This window comes from Cydia pomonella, chromosome 19 (genome assembly GCF_033807575.1).
Source record: "Cydia pomonella isolate Wapato2018A chromosome 19, ilCydPomo1, whole genome shotgun sequence".
Classification (NCBI taxonomy): domain Eukaryota; kingdom Metazoa; phylum Arthropoda; class Insecta; order Lepidoptera; family Tortricidae; genus Cydia; species Cydia pomonella.
This window is the reverse complement of record NC_084721.1, coordinates 3,691,203-3,707,203: the sequence shown is the minus strand read 5'-3', so window position 1 is coordinate 3,707,203 and position 16,001 is coordinate 3,691,203. Positions and strand designations below refer to the sequence as shown.

The 16,001-nt window shown below is 37.0% G+C and overlaps 1 protein-coding gene across 1 annotated transcript in view; it reads left to right on the top strand.

Moving 5' to 3' along the window:
- Positions 1-16,001, top strand: part of LOC133528248 (transcription factor IIIB 90 kDa subunit) — a 56,792-nt gene that overhangs the window by 15,666 nt on the left and 25,125 nt on the right. The window lies entirely within an intron of this gene.

Sequence of the window (16,001 nt, the reverse complement as noted above, 5' to 3'; positions counted from 1 at the left end):
TTTCCATAGTGGACAAATAAATAAAAATCTGTAGGTAGATTTTTTGTGTTATTATGTGCTATTCAATGTGGTTAGCATTGTTTATAACTATACAAAATCGATATTGTAAGTAGTTCCCGAGATATTTAGCGATGTGACAGAGACTGAGTCGCACCACAAGGCTCAACGCTCTTAAATGTGGAAATGGAGAAGAATGGTAGGTAAATAAGCTAGAAAGAGAGGAAAACCTTACAGAAAACAGCAGCCAAATAACACTAGACCCTACTCATAGTGTTGTGTTCCTGCCGGTGAGTAAGGTTGCCAGAGCTCAACGAGGGGGGGGCGGGTTTAGGGTCGGCAACGCGCATGTAACTCCTCTGGAGTTGCAGGCGTACATAGGCTACGGAGGCTGCTTACCATCAGGCGGGCCGTATGCTTGTTTGCCACCGACGTAGTATAAAAAAAAAAACAAATACGGAAATAACGGAAGTATTCGATTTCGTAGGTGAGAAGACATCTCTGTTGAGAAAGAAAACAAAAGAGGAAATGTTGGGCACCTGATACGGCATATAAAGTCAATAATTGAAGGAAGAATAGAAAAAATAAAACCGGCCAAGAGCATGTCGGGCCACGCTCAGTGTAGGGTTCCGTAGTTACTCTTCCGTCACAATAAACTAAACTGGAGCTTAAAGTATAGTAAATTGTTAACCAAGGGATGAAACGATACCTTTCACCCGAGTTAAACAAATAGGCAAATTTGCATAATCAGTACCTAATTAAAGTAAGTCTTTTTACTATGAAGGGAAAACTTTTTGCGATAACTCAAAAACAGCTATACTGATCATGTCCGCTATAGTTTTCATTTAATGTCTTTCTTAAGCTCTACATCCACGATTTTTTTCATATTTTTTGGACCTATGGTTCAAAAGTTAGAGGGGGGGACACATTTTTTTTTTCATTCGGAGCGATTATCTCCGAATATATTCACTTTATCAAAAAATGTTTCTTGAAAACCCCTATTAGTTTTGAAAGACCTTTCCAACGATACCCCACACAGGGCTGAAGCGAAAAAAAAATTTCACCCCCACATTACGTGTAGGGGAGGTACCCTAAAAAAAAAAAAATTTAGATTTTATTGTACGACTTTGTCGGCTTTATTGATTTATATATCCATGCCAAATTTCAGCTTTCTAGCACTAACGACCACGGAGCAAAGCTTCGGACAGACAGACAGACAGACAGACGGAAATGGCGAAACTATAAGGGTTCCTAGTTGACTACGGAACCCTAAAAAAGAGGCAGTGGAAGACCGAGACGTGCGTTTTAAGGCCAAGCCAAACAGAAAATCAACGTAGTGACGTATCAGGAGTTCAAAACAGTGGCAGAGAGAAGAACGTAATGGCGGTTACTTCATCGACAAGAGCCAGGCTCTTAAGAATTATGATGTTGATGGCACGAAACCTTAAAAACAGGGAACTGAGGGCCTACCGCGAACCACGTTCGACGTGTTGCGTTCCTGTCACACTTACGTACGAATTACAAGTGCGACAAAGAGGCAACACGTCGAACGTGGTTCGCAGTAGGCCCTCTGATTCCACAGTCATAGCGTTCGTGGGATGAAAATTAAAATCTAAACACTTTGCGTAACAATTCCTAATCAATAATCAATTGATTTCTTTAACAAACTGCAAAGAATGATGTCACAGCTAATGCATAATTCGTATCTATTGTATTGAAATGAGTCACGCTAATCATATTTGGATAAGTGACCCCGTTTTAGGACACTGTGCTGCGTTTAGTGCGGTTACAGACGTAATAATTGCATTTGACAGATAGGGACTCAGTTATTTGTTAGAATGAGACGGCAACACAAAAAGAAAACTGATAAAAAACATCATATTATAAACGATTTTGGTTTGGAAATTGGGTTTGGTTCACCTATGTATTCAGTTATGGTGCTCCCACACTATCGTCTGACAGGGACATCATGATAGTGTTGATAGCATTTATTATGTTGTCCTTGTCACGTGTGACACAATGTTATATAACATTTTATAACAGTTGCTGTTAATGTAGTAAAATCAGTATCAAAAGTAACGTATCTGACTGTATGTCAAACGTATCTTTCATTCTTGAGATACGTTTCTATGGATAGGACAATAAACTTTTTTTAAATAGTTTTTGTATAAGTAGAAATAACCTAGCTTATAAGATATCTGACTAACAAATGTGGACCACTGAGTTGCCTGAATAAAGAAATTATTATTTATTTATAAACGCGAACTGTCGAGATAACATCTCAATTTGATAAAGCATTAGGTATTCTAGCGGCGGTATCATGGTCGCATTTTTATCACTCGTCATGTCATGTGTCACTTTCGCACTTACAAACTTGTTAGAAAGTGACAGGTGACAAATGATAAAACACCGACCATATTAGCCCTACAGAGCGGCAGATACTTTTGGGGCGTTATCTCATACGCTACTATTGAAGCTGACATTGCTGACTTTAGTTTATGTAAAATAAGTCAGCGCATTCTATATTTAGTAGAAAAATATACTTATTTAGTGACATAATGCTCAAAACGTCGCTAGGATGACAGACAACCGGTGGACTCACAGACTGACCTCCTGGAAGGGGCCACCAGGTACAAGAAAACAAGGCAAACCGAAAGCGCGATGGACAGACGAGATAGTGAAACTGGCTGGTGATCAATGGATGCACAAAGCGAATAATAGCGACGATTGGAAAACACTAGAGGAGGCCTTCACCTTCGAGTAGCGAGGGGTTCTTACATTATAAGATATTATGAAATTTTAAAGCAATGTTAGAATTTACGATTATTTTGTAGAAACAAGTTGAGTTAGAAATATAAGTTGTAAGAAATATAAGGCTTTTTTATTTAATTTTTTTATTATAATGCTCAAAAGACACCGAGCTAGGTTTTTTCTAAGGCGACTGCCAGCGATACATATTCTTACGTATATTCATACACACAGTATCTATTATTAACCTAGGTCATGGATCATGGATAACTTGTGTAACAACAGCAGTATTGCCAGGACTGTTGAGTCATTAGTTACGTTTCGTTTAATGAAAAGTCACATTCTTATTGCAAAAGTCACATTTTTGTTCTTGCATTTTAAAATAAAATGAAAACCGGCCACGTGTTGCTACATCATAAGTCACGCACATTATCCTATATGTCACAGACAAGGGTCAAAAGTCATGATTTTTATTACCATCTGGCAACGCTGAACAGCAGTGTCATGCACAGCACATACGGGTTGTCTTGCAAACCACGATGGACATGAAAAGGACTCGTATTGAGTTTTCACAGATTTTTAATGTTTCCGGGGAGATTCATAATTCTGCCTTGCTAATCGCAAAGGCCATAGTCGGGTTTCCATAGTAAGTCGGCCCTTAAATCGATTAGACTCAGGGATTTTTTCGTGAGTACCTCTTGTAGAAAAGCGGTGGTAGCCGAGTGGATATGACGTCTGACTTTCAATCCGGAGGTCGCGGGTTCAAATCCTGGCTCGTACCAATGAGTTTTTCGGAACTTATGTAGGAAATGTCATTTGATATTTACCACTAGCTTTTCGGTGAAGGAAAACATCGTGAGGAAACCTGCATACATCTGCGAAGAAATTCAAAGGTGTATATGAAGTCCCCAATCCGCATTGGGCTAGCTTGGAGACTATAGCCCGAGCCCTTTCGCGTATGAGAGGAGGCTGTGCCCAGCATTGGGACGTATATAGGCTGAATTATTATTATTATTATTACCTCTTGTAGTGAAGGATATTTATGCTAACTATCAACATCCTACTAGTGTCAGTTTTTGACTTATGATTTTTTGAAGTTTTTTCTTTAACGTATTGAATTTCGGGATGTATTCAAGCTATTTGCTTGAAATTTTAAAATGATGTTCTTTATTTAGATATGCATCGATACTCAAAAAACGAATAGCAGTTGTCATTAAAAAAAAAAAGAAAATAATAAGACAAAAAAAAAACATTTTTTAAAATGTGGCTCTGAAGTCGTGACACCTCTAATTTTTTTTCTAGTTATAGACCATACATTGGCCTACCTACTTGCCTAAATGTCAAAATTTTCCAGGCGGGACTTCCTACCAAAAATCAGCAAAATATGTGGTCAACTTCTGTATTCAATCGCCGTTTTTCAACGTCGTATAACAAATTCTATCATAAGTCAAAAACTGTCACCAGTAGGATGTTGAAACTTAGCATAAATATCCTTCACCATAAGAGGTACTCACAAAAAAATCCTTGAGTCAAATTGATTTAAGGGCCGGCTGTCTATGGAAACCCGACTATGGCCTTTAATGTAGTAATCACATTGGAAAAGTTATGCAATTGTTTATATTGTTCTCTTTACTCAAACGATATTTTTCATGCAAGTACTGCTTTTGCGATAAGCAGGGCAGAATTTTGTTAGATTCTTCTCAACCCGGCCATACTGATAGTCAGACCAAGATAAGCTGGCAGCGATGTTGTTATCCCAGCCTGTGCAAGTGTTAAGTAAACGTCATAATTTCATAGAAGTTTGACGTTTATAATAACACTTGCACTGTCTGGGCTGCCAAAATCGCTGCCAACTTATCTTGGTCTGACTCTAAATATCTGGAAATAATTTAAATTGTAAAAATTTATGTGTGTGCTGGTCAAACCGTTCAAATCAAAGATGAAGATTTTATGAGTGTTTCTACTTATTTCGTTTTATCTCTGATTTACAGACACCCTGCATGCAATAAAGTCTGTCAAGCCATTTCCATCAGTAGAAGAAAGCGGCAAATTTAAAAAATGTAGGCGCGAAGGGTTATCGACCCATAGAAAATTTGAATTTCGCGCCTTTTTCTACTGTCAAAATTATTTGACCGGCTATATATACATATGCAAACGTAGTACAGACGACGTTGGTTCAAAAATGTCAACATATCTTTGACGTCGACTGTGCCTAATGATATTACTATGGATTTATACTACACTCTAATATAAAAGAACACATGCCTACACGTTTCAGTGCATTAAACCATAGATTAAGCAAACAATGTGCACATACACAATACACATGTACTTACATTACAAACAGTCATTAAAACTTCTTAACGAGTGGTTTTGAACAGACCTATTGTGCGATTTGTCATCGTTAATGTCTAAATTTGAAGAACTCGGCTCTGTTTTACTAAACTTCGCTAAAAAAACAAAAGTTTGCGGCGATTTCAAAATCACTCGTATACTTTCCACGTAATTTTTTAATTATTTTCATCACACTTTCTCGAAAAAGATCTTATTTCATGCAGGTGTACTGAAGGACAAAGCCCTATTAGTGTTCCCGCGGGAGTTACGGATTGTGAAAAAAATGTAGAACTACCTAGGCAGTTATAGCTTTTTTAGGGTTCCGTACCCAAAGGGTAAAACGGGACCCTATTACTAAGACTCCGCTGTCCGTCCGTCCGTCCGTTCGTCCGTCCGTCCGTCCGTCCGTCCGTCCGTCCGTCCGTCACCAGGCTGTATCTCATGAACCGTGATAGCTAGAAAGTTGAAATTTTCACAGATGTATTTCTGTTGCCGCTATAACAACAAATACTAAAAAGTACGGAACCATCGGTAGGCGAGTCCGACTCGCACTTGTATGGTTTTTTTTATTATGTCACTTATTCATACAAACCAAGTAGCATAAATGAGTTTTACTTTTAAAATACTAACGTTTAATAATTATAGTACATTGTGCAACGAGGGCGGTAAGTGAAATTTTGGATACGGGGTGGTCATTCCCGACAGCCGCAGGCTGGAGAGAATTAAAGACATTTTGTCAGTGATTAAAGATTATTTTGTTGATAATTAACAAATGATGAATACTCAAGATGCTTTGACCATCGGTTGAATATCCTGTATTGTTTATTGTTTTCATTGTATACATGTACAGTACACAGTGATGCATCAAGATACATGGTGTTAAATGTGGTTTATTTTTTTATTGATTTTATTTTTACCTACACACGTATCGTATACCCTCTATGATGCTTCTAAAACCGCAAATTACGGTACGGCCATCATAAAGATAAACTCTTTTGTTTTACGACCAATTTCTTATCTGTGAAAATGTTTTTATCGCTCAATAATAAAGTCGACATCGATTTTTAATGACATTCAATTTGATTATTTTTATATCAACTATAACGCATATCTATTGGCTCTACTTTGTCGATAAGGATAAATCCTGGCATGTATAAAATGGTTGATCTTGTTTAAAATTCTATTTACACACGTTGGGTGGTCATCACGTAAGACACATTACATTAAAGCAGCTTATTTATAAAGTTATTTACTATCTTCTAAGACTTCGTCTAGTGTAAATTGAACCTTAAATCCTTCCTTTACTTATAAAACTTACTCACAGCGAATACATAAAATACAAATTAGAATATTAAAAACCACAGTTCCGCTAAAAATTAAACAACAATTTAGAAATAATTATGAGAACTTGTTTAATTACTGTAGAGTGCTCAGTGTATATGATAAGGCTAAAATGGCTGTAATTTTAGAATACGAGCATCGTTTGGGAGAGCTGAATAGATACTATAGACTTCGTAGACTATCCTATGAACCTAACTTCATAACATGGGAAAATAATAATGAGTATGGTAATAGGTTATGGTCTTCTTACATACCAAAAACTCTGAACAGCTTTCCCTCCGATGTAATTAATAACATAATTAATAAACCAAATAATACTAAAACTATTGTTAAAAAAGCACTGATTGATTTAAATGTGAAAAGACTCACTAACATTTAATTTTGTAATTTGTTAATATAAACGGGTTGCATCCCCAGTTCCTTAGTCAAGATAATCTTTAAAATGTGAGATTAGTACTAAGTATATATTTCCTTGTAATTGTTTGTGGAAATAAACAGTTTAAATATTAATTTTCTTTCCGTAAAAAGTGTAGAGGACGCCCGTAAAAATTACAGAGGACTTCCGTAAATATTACAGAGGACATCCGTAAAAATTACAGATGACGTCCGTAAAAAATACAAAGGACGTCCGTAAAAAGTTCCTTTCTATCGCTCGAATATACAAGTAGAGAAGAGGGCTTCGATAGTTTAGAGAAAGTGGAAAAATAAGGAAACACAAGCAGTTGACTATAAAAGTACATCACCAGATTTAATCACGAAATGACATTAAAAATGCCATTTGACTTTACAACTTAGATTGAAAATTGGGCCTTATTGGTATAAACCCGGTTTACTTTCCTGTCGACGATGTTTTCCTTCTGATGAGCCACAGGCATTTAAAGAAGATTCTATCATATTTGTGTTGTTTTTATGATTTTGAAAATGCAGTGAAACTAGTCAAATATCTTTGAAATATTTATTTCAGAGATTTTTTTATAGTTTTATGCTGTTTTTCATAAACATAACAGTCAAATCTAACAAGCTGTTGATAATAGTTTGTCCCTATTTGTCATTTTGCCATTAGTGTTTGTAAGAAAGCGACAAAATTAACAAGGGTTTGCTAAGTTTGATGAATTAAGGGGCCTAGTCAGGAATTCTCAACCAGTGGGGCTAGGTCCCCTTCTGGGCCCCCTACTTAGGATTTTTCCATTTTTTATTACATTACCGACTAACTTTTAAATAACTTTTAGCCGATAGTTCAGCTGTAAATAGCTTTATGAATAGCAGCTGCTTTATTTCTATATTCTTATGCGAATCACCGCTAAGCTACCCAGTAATCCCACTTCCCAGTATAATTAAACCTATAGATCTTTAACAATCATGCACTATAGGAGATCAGATCGCACTATGATTATTTGTAGGTATTTAAGGACTGCTTGAATACCAACAACCTTATCCAAAAGCCATTAAACACATTATATTTAAAAAACCAAGGGCTTAAAGGCCGTGGTTTTTGATATGCAGATACGTCGTATTACGAAAAGATCGGTTATCGTAATGCAGCTCGTGCTCGTGAATAGTCCATAAACGGGTCATATGCATGCGCGGGAGTAGACAAGATTGTGCGCTTACGCATAGCGTTGTCCATTCCAATGTTTGTAGTGTATCTGTAAGCCGTTGTTTGTGTTAATATTCGGTCGTTTTTGACCATGCGAGAGCGAAAGGTCTCCGTTGTAGATTTAGCCAAAAATGCTTGTATAGCTGTCCGGATGTTCGTCTCTATATCATATACTAGTATCGTATTTCTCAGTGAAGGAAATATGGTTAAACTTTTGTTTTGAAATCGACTGATCTGTTCCAATTGAAAATGGTTTAAATTACACTAATATTTGACGATCAAACTGCTTAAAGTGAAGTTCGATCGATATTATGTGAGTTACTTAATTTTATAGTAATCAGTTCTTCGTATAGAGTCCGTCTAAAATAACTTTGCACCGGTTTGAAGAGGGCAAAGTGAGGCAGTGTCATTATAAACGTCATAAGTTCATAGAATTTTGACATTGTCACACATTGTCATTAAAAACGCCATTCAGAGTTATCTTGGTTAGAGTTAAGACCGTGGGCATTACGAGGAACCCACATAAATAAGCGACCGACGGAAGGGAAATAGAGCGGCTTAAAAGGCCAACATGTTTGCAGAATGTCGCTATAAAATGGAAGAAAGAACTATTTCACTCCATTGTGTACCGTGGTTTTATAGTCTCAGCACTTGTTGCACAATTAGTAGTAACGAGCCTACGTGAATAGCAAATATCGTTCTACGAGGGCCGCTACTTTTTTAAAATAAAATATAAAAATTATAGGGACTTTCTTACACAAATTGACTAAGTCCCACGGGAAGTTCAAGAAGGCTTGTGTTGTACGATATATATAATATACAAATACTTAAATACATAGAAAACATCCATGACTCAGGAATAAATATTTGTGCTCATCACACAAATAAATGCCCTTACCGGGATTCGAACCCAGGACAATCGGCTTCATACTACAGGGGCAGGGTTACTACCCACTAACAGACAGATAGATATATTTGTCCGGAAACACAAATAACAAACAGCTATAGCTGTTAATGGTTTTATTGCCTTTATTTGTTTTTACCTAGGTGAATTTTGTATATGTTGAAACCACTTTTTATAGAACTTTTTCTATTCTGATCTTTGTATAGAAAACGAGCATTTTGTACCCTTATTCGCGAGTTTTTTTTTTTTAACCAAATGTTCTTGTAATATATGTAAATACTAACCCAACTATGCCCTCAAAGATTTTCATAAAATGCTAGAATGCAATAACCGTCTGAGAGGTCATCAGTATAAGCTGGTGTCTCACAGGTCCTACAATAATCCCCATAGACACTTCTATAGCAACAGAGTGGTCAAAGCTTGAAACAAACTCCCAGAGGAAAGTAGTTTCGGCCCAAAGTGTCCATGAGTTTAAGTATTAATTAGACAAGCACAATGCAAATTCTACTCAACATTGAAAACTTTATTGATATCTCTGGATACAGGCATTATCAGTTATTTCAACTGCCTGCCTGCTTTACAAATAATACTAACTAAAAATAATATATAAATAATAAACATCTATATTTAGATTTTCAGCGTTTTTTTAAAATTCGTCCTAAGTATACGAAGAAATCGCGACACGGAAATGGAGATGGATAGGACATCCTATTCTAAGAAGGGAAACGAATAATGCTACCATAGCTTTCGCGTGGAAGCCGTGGCTCCGGGCGTCCTGTACACTCTTGGCAACGGCAACGGTCCGTCCTACGAGCGGTCGGGTTGAGCTGGGGCGAGGCCAGAAGGCGAGCTGAAGATAGGAAGGCGTGGCGCGAGCTTTGGAAGGCCCTTTGCACCTCTGGGGTGCTTTAGGACAACAACAACAATACGACGGCAATTTAACTCACAAAAATATGCAAAATAAACTAGGTTCCTTATTCCATTTCACCTTATGCTTTATGTCAAGTCAATATCCAATCAAGATTTGATTTTTAAAGCAGAAAATTCTGATTTTAGCGCCACAGGCGTATTACCTTCACCTTCACAGTGTTCTACTGAACGCAGTTAAATATTGGCATAGATTTACGCAATAATTCACCAGTGTTTCCTTATGTTCTTGTGAGTCACCCAAAACCAAGGTGATGACTTGGGTGGATTGCTAATAAGGCCCATGTAGATCTATAATGTTTAATAAAAACTGGAAGGAAGTTGGAAGTAGAATTCTAATCTATTTTTATCCATAACCGTCAATGCGCTAAATTATATGCATTAGAATAAAGTGTGGACTGAACGAAGATATAGTGACAAAAATTGAGAAAGGTATGTTGAGATGGTTTGGACATGTGGAAAGAATGAGTGAAAGATGGCTAACAAAGAGAGTGTATACAAGGGAGAAGTAGAAGAGGGAGCCGGAAGGGGTAGACCTCGGCGGACTTTCTCTGATCAAATCGGGGAAATCCTGAAGAAAGGCCTGGTCAAGAGCACCCTAAACCGGCAAGCGTATATGAGAAATGCTATGAAAGTGAAGGAAGCGATATAGGTATGTCAGGATCGTACCAAGTAGAAATCCTGCTCTGCCTAATAGTGCCTACCCCTCTGGGAAAAGGGCGTGAATAGGTAATGTATGTACGTTGCGACATAACTGCATGCTATCAATGTTTTAAATAAACTGGTATTCAGTTCCATAGTCTAGAGTAGTTTTTGACCGACCGTTAGCGAAAGTCTATGTTTCAGCTTGGGCAAAAATCCTTTCGCATGTCCGGATGTTCTCCTCTACAGGTCACAATTCTCAACCGATTCTCGTGAAATTTTGCGAGCAGGTTCAATGTGTAAATAGATTTTTTGTCGATTCAGTTTTATGGATATTTCTAAAAATGGCTAATAGTAATATAGTAATATAATGTTAATATTGTTATTTAAGTATTTGTGTCTTTGATTTCTCAGTACTCCAAGGAGTATGAAACTGGAGTACTATTTATAATGAAATGCACGGACATAAGCCAAGTGCATCTCATAATATATTAATCATTTCGTGAGATTTGGTCGTTTTGGCCTTGGTTTTCTATTTCGGGTAGAGTTAAGAGATATTTAGATGATTGGCACACGTTGGTTATGGGTTTCGGGGAGTTGTCTGTCTGTAGGGTAAATTGTCTATTACTGGCCACCTTCCAATGACCGGCCAAGTGGCCACCTTATACTAAAAAAGATTAGTTAATAGACTCAGGCGTTACATTGCGGAAATCCATATTAAATAAAACAAAAAATATTACTTTGCTTATCCGCGAAAAGATAACGTGCTAGTCAATCAGTGCTATCCCGTTATACTTACTTGCGTATTTTTACATGCAATTAATGTTCCCACCCTCACACCGCAAAAATAAATACGCAAATAAATATAACAACCCACCACCGTAAATACAAAACTCGACACTCATAGTGTTGTGTTCCTGCCGGTGAGTAAGGTTGCCAGAGCTCAACGAGGGGCGGGTGGGGGTTAGGGTCGGCAACGCGCATGTAGCTCCTCTGGAGTTGCAGGCGTACATAGGCTACGGATACTGCTTACCATCAGGCGGGCCGTATGGTTGTTTACCACTGACGTAGTATTAAAAAAAAATTACCCTATTTTCGAACGTTTCGATATGTATTCAAAATTACGGCTTTCTGCATTTGTGTATATGATAATGATGGCAATGTTATAGTTTTAATTGAAGTACTTATGTAGATGCTTTGGGATGATCCCTGTAGTATGAGTATTATTAATATTATTAAATTCCTCTTTTATCTAATATGTCTTTCCCATCATGGAACAATGTGTTCCGTACATTTGGGAGACGTGCCCGGAGCCAAAGCCAACTCTAGAGACCCTTTTGATACTTTAATGAAATGTAAGGGGTACACCGAGCGGATGCTACCCTATCCGATGCCCGTGCCATTCTGACACACGCAAGGACAGTACCCGCCAGGGTGTAAGGACTATCTGAGTTGATGGTATAAAAAATGAACTGGGCTATTGGGTGAAAGCGATGGATTAAATACTGGGTTATGGGATAAAAAACCGGATGCCTGCCTAATAAAACGGCAACACCGGTGTGAGTGGCTCAGGGGTGTTGACAGGTGTGCGCCGCTGCCACTAGTGTCCCAACTCACGTCCTATGCATGTTTCACTTCTACCCCTGAAGCATATGGCCAGCAAGGCAAGCCAGAGGCAGAGAATCCTGTAACGACCACCTTCCTTTGGGTGACAGACTTATATTATTATGTAGCCCTGAGTTCTGTTCTTTTTTCCATAAACGTTATTGCACTAAGTATGCATGTATGCCGGTATGCAGTATTTATCTCGCACTAAACCCATAAAATGACCACCTGAACCAATTAAACCGATTACATAAATGTTTTTTAAACGACATCCAATCCGCCATAATGAGACTTACGTCAATGCAATTATCGTGTGGTTCTTAAAGGATAAAATTACATGTTTTCAAAATCTTACTGTACAAAATTGCCGTATAATGTCCTGGCATTTGTTTCACCAATGTGACAATTGTCAACTGACAGTGACAATTTGCCGTCTATTGCTGGTCCAACAATTAAACATCTGTGTCCTTACTTATCCACCCATCTTACCCTTACTTATCTGTGCCCGACGGTATATATCATATGAATTATTCTGATCTGTGCCCGCCTTATGGGGACAAATGGGAATACCTACACTAATATTTTTTGCAATAGTACTCGTCTTTTTTTATTTCTTTGTTAAAATACTGAAATACATGCATGACAGAGTAGTCCAAAACAAGACAACGAAAAGAATTTCGACCCCGGATAGAACAATCTAATCTTTAGAGTGTAGAGCAGGGATCCCCAATTAGTTTCCTCAGGGGTCCGGTTTTTAATAAAACGACCATCACGGTCCCTTTATACTTGAGTTTATTATATAAGCAAGTAAATAAAATAGGTCGGCGGACTCGGCGGCCCGCCATTTGGTCACCCCTGGTGTAGAGATACAAAAAGAGACAATTTAATAACTCTACTGTGTATTAGAGACTGATAAGATTCTTATTTTACTAGGACAATATCGGACGATTTTGAATACCGTTATTGAAATCCGATATTGGCCTTAGTACCGGAATCCCGGTATTGATACCGGTATGAAGATAACCTCTAAAAAATGTTTTTTTTTTAAAGTCAACTCTCTCAAATCGTGAGTGAAAATGCTCCGTTTCAAATAGTTCACAATATTCAAATTTTCTGCACCAACAGCTGTCTTCTTTTTCATATTTATTACAGTATTCGTCATAATTTTATGTTTTTGTTATAAAATTAAACTAGAATACTAAAACCGAAACTCCGCTATTTTATCGAAATGATTGATCGTCTTACACTTCGGTATTGAAATATCGTAAAAATATCGTAAAAATTACGACTTTTATTCCGGTATTTAGGGATTCCGGAATACCGATACGCATGCCCTACGTTTTATTTTTACATGCTTTTATTTAACTTGCCCTGTTGGCTAGTGTGGGTCTTCAACCACTTTGCGATATCCTATTGAGCTGAAATTTTGCATACATATGTAAATCGGACGACAATGCAATATTATAATGCCATGGAGCTGATCTGATGATGAAGACTGGTGTCGGCTATGGCAACTCTGATGAAATAACACAAACTAATTATTTGTTGGGGTTGTTAGAATTGTAATTGTCTCGATGAGTATTACTTGCCTGTGGAAAGAAAAGTACAGTCAGCGATAAAAGCGTGTACCGAAAATGAAATCATTTGCCAAAAACTTATTCTTATTGCGTCCATGTTTACGACGTTTACTTATGTAAATTACAAACGTCAAATGAAATTTAGTGCTATGGATAAAGATGGATAGTTTTAGTACACCATGGTGTAGGATTCATTTATTAATGGTATGTTTCTTGTACGAGTGAGTTGCATGCATCCGTCTCCTCGATAAAATGAGTCGTAGATAGACAGTTAAAGAGCTATTGTGAGTGATGAATGAAATTTTTGCCAAAAACTTAATCTGCGGGTGCAGTACAACAACGCGTACAGGGTGGTGTTCGGGCTGCCGCGACACTGTAGCGCTTCGGGTATGTTCACGGAGGGACGGATCGATGGCTTCCACGCGATCATCACGAAGAGGTGTAGCTCGCTGTTGAGGCGGTGGCGCGCCAGCTCAAATACCATCCTGTGCACGTTGGCCGACCGGTGGGACTCACCGTGGCTGAAGCACTGGGTGCAGCAACATGCCCCTTTATGTAGGAATTTGTAGTAATACCATGTCATACTAACCCTAGATTTAAGTATTTGTATGTTACTAACACAATATGGACATTGTTCGAAATAAATTGTTTTTGATTTGCTTTTTTGATTTGATTAATACACGTTGTCTTAGTTCCTAGTTGCACTTGGTTAATTTTTATTCTTCTTGTCTTTAGTGAAGGAAAACTATAAAGTAATTATCACTGTTTGCCCGTGTTATTAGCAAGTTTACCTCTAACTAGGCCTTCCCTTGAGACTGCCTACTGTTTAAGCCTATAGCCTAGATGTCTTTGTCCACGGCCACAGTAACTAAAGGATCGACAAACTTTTAAGGAAAATCAGCGGCCATTATGATGGAAGCGATTTTTTGACAGCGGATGATTGAAAAAGACATATACTTAGGTACATACTCATTATTCGGTAGTTATTATAACTGCGACCCTGTAGGCCAGCCGCGCAATAGAATTTTTAAAGAACCATCTGTTTAAATGATAGTCAAAATTCAAAGGTAATAAAGAACATAGTCATCAAGGTTCAAAATGCATTCATCTTTATCGATCTAGAACCGATTTTGGTATAGTTACGTGCACGTACCACACAGAAAAGTGTAAATATTTCAATCTTATCTACAAAACTAAGAGTATGTCATATAGTATTTTATGCAATCGGGTCAATCAAACGTGATTATATTACTATTCTATACAATACTTTTTCTACGAGTAAACTAAAATAATACTTTTTCTAGTATAAAACCTAAATAATAAACAAAATTAAAATAAGCATCTCAGTAGACAAAAAGTTAGTACAAAAGACATCAACGCACTTCTTATTCATTAAATAGTACAGCGTTGAAGTCTTTTCCTCTTCACCGCGGCGACACGTTATTGGTCGAATTCATTTCAGTTGACTAAGAATTCATTATAGTTGAGTAGGGATCCCATTGCGATTACAGTTTGGTATAAAGTCTTGTTTCAACCATTAAAGTCGACGAGTAGAAAAACTTTTTTTCGCAATAAATAATCAACAGCAAAACTCATGGATTGTATGCTTCTTACTGATTTAATAAACATTTAAGAATTATACACATAGTCATTTATTATTATGGTAAAAAATCGTCTAAAAATAATATTTACGCAGTCGCTGCGACCCAAAACATATTGTTATTGAACAGATGCTCATAACTTATTCCGCTTTTAGTTCGGTTTTGTTAGTTTATTTATGTTATTTTATAAAAACAACCAAGTGAATTTATAAGAATATAATAAATAAAACTCGACTGATTATCTACATAAATAATCATAAATACACCCTAAATATCCATTCATAACATAATACACTTGAAGTCATGCCTATCGAAAATATTTAATATCTATCCTTATTTGTATTGTTGGGGCTTTATTAAGGTAGATTACAAGTACAGAATTTTAAATGTGTTCCTACAATTATTATTGTTGGATTATGTAGAGGAATACTAGTCTATTATTAGCTTTAGTTTACGTGAATTAATGTATTTTGAAGAAGTTTAATGACGTATGAACCAGTCAGTCAGTAATATTATAATAAACCTAAGTTATGACGAAGGTTCAAAGAAAAAACGAAGCGCTTCGAGAAAAGTTGTGTAGTGCTAGTGCCCTTGCGCTTCGCTTTGCTCGTCTTGGTTAAGAGACTATATTCGATATTCGGGCAAGAGGCCTATACGCGTGTTCAGAAATATATCAAACAATTAATGTATTGTATTAAGTATACACAAAAATGTATTTGAATCGTTAA